Here is a 9235-nt window from a genome sequence, read left to right as displayed (position 1 = left end):
TTTGTTTGTTTGCCCAAGTTGGGTGGGAAAAGGTATAAACAGAGCCAATCTAAAAATGGCTGACATTACCCAAGCCTGAAAGGGGGTCCTAAAAGACCCAGTCACTCCTTCTAAAAAGTGAAATAGGGGCATCTTAACAGAGCTCCTAAGCAGGCATTTGGCAGCTCAGGATTTTGTCTTCTGGTTGTTTTCTTTCCACACAGACCCAGGGTAGAGGAGGGGTCAGGATGGACAAGGTCGCTCTGGGAAGAGTCCTCCCAGCACCACTGCCCTGTGCTCTGATCCCTGGTTCCTATCTAGTCCTGGGGATGTTATATTTAATATACTTTATATAAATACACAGAGGAATAGAGAATATAAAATCTAAGGAATTGAGGGAAAGTGAGGAACTTCGGGAGAAGATGGAGCTGCAGACCTTGCTCAGGCCAACTTGACCTCTTCTTTGACCCCTTTGGCGTCTGACTTCTCTGCCTTGGTTTTCTCCTCTTCTGCGACTTCGTTTTTCTCTTCAGGATCTCTATCTTTCTCATCCTCTGTTTTGGCTCTTATGGCTTTTTTGAAGTTAGAAAAAATTCTTGCAACCACCTTCTCCCTCATCTGAATCTGAGAATTCTTCCTCACAGGCAATGTGTTTATCAGAAGAGTAGGTGGAGATGTCAGGGTCGTCCTCATCCTCATCACCACTCTCTTCTGGAATGGCATCCTCAGGTATGGCCTACATCTGGACCCCCAGGGGCATGGGGCAGCATTCTCAAGTCCTCAAAGAGCCGCTGCTTGAACTTTTCCAGGTATTCATTAGTGTTCTGGTTAGTCATATTGGAAGGGCTGATGTGAAACTTGAAATCTGGTCCAAAGTACTCAAAGTAGTCATTGTGTGACAGCTCATTAGGGATCTGGTCCAGAGCCACAGCTGTTTCGTAAGTCCAGCACTGAATGACATTACAGATGGTGTAGCCACCTCTTTCCAACAGCAGCATAGGCACATTGAAACTCTTCACGAACTCCACACACTTTGTATGCCCTTCAATGGTCAGATTGAAGCAACCTAACTGATCCCCAGACAGGGACTCTGAGCCACACTGTAAGACCACTGAATTAGGCTGAAATATCTCCATTACTTTGGACATGACTGACTTGAAGATGGCTTCATAGGACTGACTCATCATCAATGCCGTTTCAAAGTGGGTAGTTAATGGTGTAGTCCTTGCCTTTGCCAACCCCAATAACCTGTAGGTCTCCAGTTCCTGGGATGTACTCTCTGTATTTATGAAAGGACGTAGTCATGACCTGGCCTCTTCCAGGATGCCATCACCATGGTGGATATCAGTGTCAATATACAGCACCCTCTTGTGATACTTCAGCAGTTCTGGGCTGGCCAAGTCGATTTCACTGATGTAACAGAAGCCAGATGCTTTGGACTTCTTTGCATGGTGCAGGCCCCCAGCCCAGTTCACAGCGATGTCTGTCTGCTGTTTATGGAGTTTCCCAGCACTTGCAACAGAGCCACCTGTGGAAAACTGACAGAACGCAAAAAAAAGTCATCACATACCAGACAGTCCTCACCAACGTTGAATCTCTGCATCTGCTTGCTGGATTCAGACATATTATCTGGGCGAATAGAACGCAAGAATTTAATGTATGCATCATTGTGGTACTTGGCCGTCTCCTCAGCTTTGGCTTTGTGAAGATGGTAGATTTCCATTTTTTGGTAGGAACCATAGTTGAGCAGCAAGTTGTGAGTCATATAGATTCAGTGAGACTTCATTGGGCGCCCTTGTCCATAATCACAGTTTCCAACATCCCTGTCGTAGTAGTAACAGATTATTTTCTTCTTGGTGCCCTGAGTCTATGCCATCTTGCTCACCACCCAGATCTCCCATCAGTCTCGCTGGTAACCTTTTAATTAAAGCAATGGTTTGATCTTCTAACAAGGAGAATGTTCAGATGAATAGCAAGTATGATAACTTTACATTTTCTCATTTGCTGGGTGCCTTGAAAGTGGCATGCTTCCATTTAAACAGAGGAGTCTTCTGAGATTAGAAGTCTGCAGAGCTATGATTGTTGGAAACAAAACTTTAGGCCCATAGTTGCTCTGCCATAGCTCCACTCTGCCTGTGAAGGGAAAGAAAGCTGGCCCCCAGAGAGCATCTATTAACAGCCCAGAACATAGACTGACTTGTTATTAATGGCAAATGAGCTGTGGATGATATTGCCAAAGACCCTCTCTTCACTCTCATCAATCCCTGCATCCTATCTCTTTAGGAATTCTGCCCAGGTGATTCTCAATTCTGCTCTCCTGTGTTCTCAGAAGAGCAGGTAGACAATTTACTTCACATATGGAGAACTAATTGCAGGTGAGGCAAGGCAATATGGTAAGTTCCTAGAGCTAGAACAAGGGACAATGTCTACATTTTTAGTTACCATAGTCCCTAATTTGGTCTCACATCTGATATCAAATTACATTTGCTCCTGTGCATTTTATTCTGTGAGAGGCATGATGCTCTCCATAGAATGGTTCAGAATCCTCTATATCTTCTGTACATCTTGGTTCCTGGTGCAACAGTCCATCAAAACAGTGCAGAAACAGTGAACCACATATAGGATTGGCTCAGTTTTGAGTAACAGTTTAGTCTCCTTCCATATAGACGATTTATTGCATACATTACAGAGGCTTTTGTGTTTTCGTCTATCAATTGAACATAATATTTTTTCTAGTCAGGCCATTTTTCTTTGTAAGAATTAATTTTAAATGTCATTATTTAACAGATGAAATTGTTTTATTTTCCCCAAAGATACATTCTTCTCAGGATCTTCATTTTTTTCCTCTGATTTTAGAATCCACCTGGTATAGGAATGGAACTTACATATATTTTAGTGAATTACTAAATTAGTAATTTAAATTGGTACCATGACACTGGGGAGGTGGCTCAGTTGTTAAAGTACTTGGTGTGCAAGTGTAAGGATCAGAGTGTGAGCCTCAGAATCTACCTAAAAGCCCAGGCATGCTGACCTTGTACCAGTAATCCCAGCTTAGAGGAAGTCGATTCAGGAGCATCCTTAGAGGATGAGATGTGAAGTCTAGACACTTGAGGGAGCTCCGGGGATTGTGAGAGACCCTTCTCTCCCCAAAATAAGGTAGTGAGTGATTGACAAAGACACTGGAAATTGATTTCTTGCTTATCCTTGAACACATGCACACACACACACACACACACACACACACACACACACAGAGGAATATTTTCAAATTCCTCACAGATAAAAGAATATTCTTGCATTCTCTGTGCTGTTTTTTCAATATCATCCCTTGTTCATTCTCTTGTTTTTAATTCAGTCTCCGATCATATTCAGCTATTAGTTTATTTTATATTTAATGATCTTTGTGCACAAACTATATCTCCAATCACCTGAAGTGAAAAACATTTCAATAAAATGCAGTCTATATTTACAAGTTGTGAGATTAAGAAACACAGTAAAATGACCCATAATGCCATTTCAGCCAACCATGGGTGAAATTCATAACCCTGAGGCATTGTGATTGTTGTCCTATACTAACACTATAGTTGTCATTGTTTCATCACACTTTAAAAGTCACAGAATGGAAAGAACTAGCAGTGCATTTCTCATACCACGGGTCCAGTGGATAAATGAATTACTTCAGTAATGATTGCAAATGGACATATTTTTGATAGGGGAAGAATAAAAACCAAGGAAAAACCAGACACATCAGTCCATGTGACTGATACTGGTGACCTTTAGTGAATCCAACTCTTCTGTATTTTGCCAGAGTTAGGATTTATAAATACATTTTTATCTGATATAAGTAAAAGTAAACCTGGCTTTGTGTACACGTGTATATGTGCCCATACCAAGCACTGGGTACTTAACTGATATTTTGTATTTTAATAGGATCCCAGCCAATTATAGTAGTGACTCTTATTGACATATGCTACTGTGCCATTGACTTTGCCATGGGTGGAGTTACACTGGAACATGTAGACCATGTAGTTGAAGTCAGTGAAGGAGTCATTGATGGCAACAATCTCCATTTTGCCAAGTGGAGAGCAGATGGTAGCCCTGATAGCCAGACACCCAATACAACCAAATATTTTCATACAGACCTTCACCATTTTGTCTATGGGACAAATCTGGCACTGTACAAGAAGATGTGGCTGTCTCTCGAACAGGGAGGAGCAAAGAGCTAAAATGAATTTTGTTTTTATCTTTGTTATACAAGGTCCAGGCTAGGCCTAAACTCACTGAACATAAGATAATCTAGAATTTCTGTTTTTTTTAAATAGCATAATCTTACTGCTTATTCAATTTCTTTTTTATTGGTTATTTTATTTATTTACATGTCAAATAGTATCCCTCTTCCTGGTTTTCCCTCTGCAAACTCCCTGCACCTTCCCCCTGCTTTTATGAGGATACACCCCTGCCCAATCACCCACTCCTGCATCACCACGCTAGCATTCCCCAACACTGGGACATCTACCCTTTACAGAACCAAGGGCCTCCCCTCCCATTGATGCTAGATAAGGTCATCCTTTGTAGCTGGAGTCATGGGTCCCTCTATGTGAACTCTTTGGTTGGTAGTTTAGTCCTTGGGAGCTCTGAAGGGTCTGGATGGTTGCTATTATTGTTCTTCCTATGAGGTTGCAAATCCCTTCAGCTCCTTCAGCCCTTCCCCTATCTCCTCCATTGGAGTCCCTGAGCTCAGTCAGATGGTTGGCTGCAAGCATCTGCATCTGTATTGGCCAGGCTCTGGCAGAGTTGCTCAGGAGACAACTATGTCAGGCTCCTGTCAGTAAACATTCCTTGGCATCAGCAATAGTGTCTTGGTTTGGTGTCTGCATGTGGGATGGATCCCTAGGTGGGGCAGTCTCTGGATGGTCTTTCCTTCAATCTCTGCTCCACTCTTTGTCACTGTATTTCCTTTAGACAGGAGCAATTCTGGGTTAATATTTTTGAGATGGGTGGATGGACCCATCCCTCAACTGTGTCTCATTCCCAAGTCCTGGAATTATCAGTGCAAACCACTGATCTGGTTTATGTGTTTTCCAACCCAAGAGAAACCAAGAATTCTGTGCCTGCTGGGTGAGTTACCCTGCCATTTGAACTATACCCCAGCCTTCAAGGAATCCTTAGATTATCAAAAGAATGATAATCAGGTGCATCCTTTACTGAATCTTAGAAATATATTTCTGTAAAGGCAATGGCAAGCAAAAACCTCTGGGGGTTTAAAGGAGTTCTTACTATTGGTTGAATCAACAGAGTGGCTGACAGAAAGAAGACATGTGGATTACTGCATAGCTACCACATAGTAATAGAAACCTAAGAGGACTGACACCCACCATAAGCTGGTCTTAAATAAATGCAACGCATAGAGTTTCTGTCACAGTGGTGTTGGGAAAAGAGAGGCAGTTTGGGAGAAATTTTTGACTTAACTGCATACTTAGTGGATATCCCTGACAACTAAATAGTGGAAGATCAAAATAATTTTTGATTGACTGATATTTTTTTTTCAAGGTGTGGCAGGTATACTTCTTAGTTATGCAAAGAGATGTCCCTCTACCATTCTCAGCTTTTTCATACATCATGACTTGTTATTCACCCTCTGAGAAGGGGTCTTTCTGGAAGTCGATGTCAGTTTAAATTCCTGATATTTCAGAGTCTGAAAGGGGGTTTTACTGTGGTCATAGTTTAAATCAGGTAAGATTGGCTGGCTTACAGAAGCACCTCATAGAATTTTCCCCTCATTCACTTTAATTTATGGTGAAGATGAATTATAAGGCAAGTCTGGGTCAAGTTCACAAAATGCCAACTTGTAGAGCATACAAACTTTCCTATGTATATCTCATTAAAAGAATTTGTGTGATGTATGTGTAGTGTGTGCTTGAATATATGCACTTGTATGCATGTAAATGTAGAAGCCAGAGGTTGTTGTCAGGTGAATTCCTCAACCTCTTTCCTCCTAATTTTTTGAGATGTGTTTAATCACTAAATTCACTTGCAAGACTAGTTGTCTATAAAATTCTAGGTATCCTCTTGTCTCCAATGCAGCACCACAATTGCAACTGTGGGCCACCCCTCCTCTGGACTTCCAGGGATGCAGACATGTGCCAATATCATTCTGAGAACCAGGGTGGCAGATATGTGTCAGCCTCCTCCAGGGCTACAAATGTGAGCCAAACCTCACTATGAGAACCAGGGCTATAAATGTTAGCCAACCATAACTCTGAGAAGCAGTGTTTCAGGTGTGTGCTGATCCTTACCTGAATACCATGATTGCAGATGAGTGACAACCATAATGCCAAGCACCAGTGTTTCACCCATGCCCTACTTTTTATATGATCCTAAGAATCAAGCTCATATATCCCATTGCATGCAGTTTCTACTACCCTACTTTAATCTCTGGGCAGATGACATTACCAGCCTCCACCCTGGTTCCCTTGGATCTGCAGATGAAAGACACACACGTTAGCTTATTTTTAATATGCTTTTTTGCTCTATGACAGGGCACTTATCAGCCTCCCACTGCTAATGTGCCCTTACCTTACCTTCCAGGTCAATATTTCTAATTCTGCCCTCAACTGAGTTGCGCAGCTACCTTCTCCTTGCCTGCACCTTCATTCCCAGCTCAACACTCTACATCTGCCCTCAACTTAGTTCCTCAGTTACCTTAGTCCTAGCTCAACACCTCTAAATATACCCTCAACTTAATTCTTAGTTGCATTCCCCTTGCTTAGCACCCTAAATCTGCCCTCAGTTAAGTTGCATTTCTACTCTTGCCTGCTATCTCAGGCCCTGTAGAAGTCACCAATTGCCACTCCACTAGAGATCTCACGTGGCTGGTGGCTCGCTCTTCCTCTGAAGCATGGCAAATCTACTTTCCTCCTCCTCCTCCTCTGCCTGTGGGAACCTGGAAGTCCTGCCTGCCTTTTCTGCCCAGCCATTAGCCACTAGCATCTTTATTGATCAATCAAGAACCAATTGCAGAACAGGATCTTCAGCGTTCACAAGCAGATTGCTGATAAAAGCATCAGAATCATTCTCTACATCTCACCTTTTCAGTCCAACTAAAAGAAAACTCTTTTCCCAGACATAAATTAAACAAAATCATAACAATCATGTAAATCACAAGCTATGATAGACAATTATTATCCAGTTCATAATATTTGTCAATTCTAATACTCTACCATCACTCCTAACTTTAAAGAGTTATGATTTTAACCCTGCAGTATGTTTAGGTTTTAGCCTGTAACACCATCTGAAAAACATGTCTTCTACTCCATAACCTCTATCTCAATGCTAAACAACTTGAGTTTGATTATGAGACTAAAACTAGTCTTCATCACTGTCATAAATCTGAAAAGAAATTAAATATTGCCTGAGTATATAGGAAGCACCAAACATAGCCAACTCATGGAATCAACTCAAAAAGCATTAATTTTATCACCTTGGAGTTTGTAAGGACTTGAGTATATATTGAGCACATAGGTAGATGCATAAAGAATTTGGTCTGAGGTGTGTGATATTACCTTGAAAGGCTCTGCAAATTTTAGGAGGAAGCATGTAGCTGAAGCAGGCGATTTACCTAAGTCACATTTTTGGTTTCATCCTGCCCATGTTCTCTTGCTGTTTCCTTTCTCCATCCTCCCTTTCCTCCCTCTCCTCACAAAGTAATGATTGCATGTGCTTGGCTGATTGAAAGCTAGCCACATCTTAGTGTTGTGAGGTGGCAAGCAGGCCTGGCGCAAGTGGCAAACCTCCAGGTTAGTAAAGGCCCTACTTCAAACAAAAGAGTAGAAGGTACCTCAACGTGGAGCCATATACATAGGTACATTCTCACAATAGTACACATGCACAAACACACACACACACACACACACACACACACACATAGTGAGACAGAGACACAGAGACACATAGAGACTTGTGTCAGACCTTCTAGTGCTACAATATTCTGCCCAAATATATGGAGTGACATAAAGCAACCCTAAACTGAACTCTCTGAAACTATGAACCAAATAAAATCTTCATTTTTGAAAGTTGTTTATGTCAGGCATTCTTTCCAAGATCCTCTGCTGCCCTGATGTGCACTCACCACACAAAATAAAGCTTATCAGATGGCAAATAGTTAATTACCCCGGAAAAAGCACTATGAAATTATAGACATGGGTTTGAATGTTGAATAATTATTAGAGTATTTGATGAGCAGCTTTTATCCAAAATAAGTGTTGCTTAACTTCAAGGCTTTCCTTTGAGTTGTGTGTGTCTGTGCATGTGCTTATGTATCTGTACATGTGCTTGTCTGTCTGTGTCTGTCTGTCTGTCTGTCTCTATCTCTTTGTGTCTCTCTGTCTCTGTCTCTCTCTCACATGTGTGTGCATGTGTCTATGTAACTTGTTAAGAATGCTAGCATGGTGTACCGCCTAAAAATTTGTGTCTATGTGTGTGTTGATGTTTGTGTGTGTATCTAAAAGGAGGTATCTGTGCTGGGAGGGGCAGGCAGAAGTTGATGTCTTATGTCTCTCTAAACTCCTTTATACCTTACTTTTTGAGATAGTCTTTTCACAGAATGTAGCCCACCCTCAGTGACCTACTGTGGAAAGACCACACATCATAATCCTTCTCAAACAGTTCTATCAATTGAGGACCAACTACTCATATATATGAGCCTATGGAGGTCATTCTCATTTAAATCACCAAAGAATACATTTCCAGGGACTGGGCGATTTTGCAGAGAATAAAACCTTTCAGTTAAACCAAGCAAAGTGCTCTCCTTTATAACTTTATAAGAAGAGGCAAATAGTTTCTGAATGAGACCATTCTAATTTCCATGGACCTTTAAGAGACATATTTCTATAAAACTTGATCATGTACTCCCTTCTGAAAAACAGCCTTAAAAATGGTCTCATATTAGGCAAAGTTTCCAACTTTAATTTACTGAAACAGTTTATTAAAGTGGAACATTATTTTGGAGAACAACTTATCATTTAACTCACAAGCTAAATGATACTAAAATATGCCATTTAATTCATATAACCAGCATATACATTAGGTTTCTTTGTGTTAATTTTTACATATAAAGTGAACGTGACACAGAAACATTTTTGATAGTGTTCAAGGTCAAGCAAATTAATCATTCTCAAGTCCAAAGTCATTACCATGCTAGCCAATATGCAAGAATGATGGTATCAGTCCAGGGTGTTAGCACTACCCTGAATACCAT

At 41.1% G+C, this 9235-nt stretch overlaps 1 pseudogene; it reads right to left on the bottom strand.

Moving 5' to 3' along the window:
- Window positions 1–385: 385 nt before the first annotated feature.
- LOC110335946 lies at window positions 386–1855 on the bottom strand (annotated as a pseudogene).
- Window positions 1856–9235: the final 7380 nt, after the last annotated feature.

This window comes from Mus pahari, chromosome 18, assembly GCF_900095145.1.
Source record: "Mus pahari chromosome 18, PAHARI_EIJ_v1.1, whole genome shotgun sequence".
Lineage (NCBI taxonomy): Eukaryota > Metazoa > Chordata > Mammalia > Rodentia > Muridae > Mus > Mus pahari.
Note: the sequence above shows the minus strand (reverse complement) of the source record. Positions and strands in the feature narration are given on the sequence as shown.